The following is a 1,575-nucleotide window of genomic DNA, read 5'->3' as shown; positions in this document are numbered from 1 at the left end:
TCACAATCAAGAATTCAACCAAGCCATGTAATAAGTTTATTTAATGTAGCACCTTTACAGAACAAAGTCACAAAGTGCTTCACAAGAGTAAAATTGTTACAAATGAGGCAAAGAAATGAAAAAAGAAAGAAGCAATAAAACAATAAAATAAACATAAAAAAACCCACAAAGTTACAAACATGAAACAAAGGCCAGTTTAAAAAGGTGAGTCTTCAGTTGCTTTAAAAAGCTTCAACAGAGACCTGTTGGGGATTTTCTTTGGTGCCGATAAAGAATCAATAAAATGATCAGGGAGACTGGCATGGTGCATAATACCTTTTATTCAAAGATTTTAGAATCTCTGCAGAGTCAACTGGAGAGCATGATCTAGTGTGCTGGTTATTGTAAATGCCTTGCACCCACCTCTCCACCAATCAAAGCAGCTTGGCACTTATTATTGTAATTCTAATTCTGTAATGTCTAGATACCATTTTCACAAGACTACCATATGGGACCTTGACCTTCTCTGATCAGGTCAGCTGATAAAGAAAAGCAGCTGTTGTCCCTGCAGCTCAGACACAGTTTGGAAACCACCACAGAACCTTGACAATAGGAAGGGCATTCACCACTTCCAAGGCACAGCCACCTTTTGTTTTAGTCAAGCACGAGGGACAACCAGTAAGCCCTGGTCAGAAGACCAGTGACCTACTGGTAATATAAGAATGGAGCATGTCAGAGATGTACACGGGTGCCTGACCACGCAAGGATCTATACTATATGTCAGAACAAGAACCTTAAAATGAATCCTGAACTTGGGATGGGAAGCCAATGTAAAGAGGATGAGATGGAAGTGATGTGAGTTGTCCTGCTGGACCTGGTCAACAGCCTTGCAGCAGTGTTTGCTCCATGTCACATGGAGTTACATAAATGTTAGAGAAGCTGGGTCTGCATTCTGTCGGTGCAGACTGTGGGTCATACTTTTGCACTTTTGTTCCACGTGTGTTTGAATAAACCGGCAATAACTAAGAAACAACTTGTGGCCTGATTGATTTCCACTTTATTGGATCCAAGATAAAAGAATCTCCCTTTAATCCACTTTTGAAAGGAGAATTCTGGCCAATTTTTATGTTAATCTTGATCACTATAAATATGCGAGTACTTTCGATTGAAAAAAACCCGACCTGAATCGGTGCTGGCAAACTTGAGTTGCTGCAGATCCCTCTACGAGCTTCCACTGAGCTAAAACGGCAGTTGTCGGGGCAGGTTTTAGAGAGCCTTTGTGCCTCGTAACAGACACAAAATGGAATTAAAATGTCTGTGCAACATGAACAGGGCCCTTACGTGACAACAAGATGCGTTTTCAACTCAGACATTGTTTAAATTCACCTACCCTGTCTCTATCCTACCGGTAGCTAGCTCGCCCTGTTAGCTGCTAGCTGCCGTCCGTGATAGCTAAGTGTGTTCAGCCAGGCTTCTGTGATAATCATCACACAGCAGTTCCGTGTAGTATTTGTAGCTTGGTAACACTTACACTCACACAATAAGGTACACAAAAAAATAGGTAGTTAGTGTTTTTGAAAGGGTAGTTACTGTTTT

Source organism: Sander lucioperca, chromosome 7 (assembly GCF_008315115.2).
Source record: "Sander lucioperca isolate FBNREF2018 chromosome 7, SLUC_FBN_1.2, whole genome shotgun sequence".
Classification (NCBI taxonomy): domain Eukaryota; kingdom Metazoa; phylum Chordata; class Actinopteri; order Perciformes; family Percidae; genus Sander; species Sander lucioperca.
The sequence above is the reverse complement of the archived record's forward strand: the minus strand, read 5'-3'. Positions refer to the sequence as shown.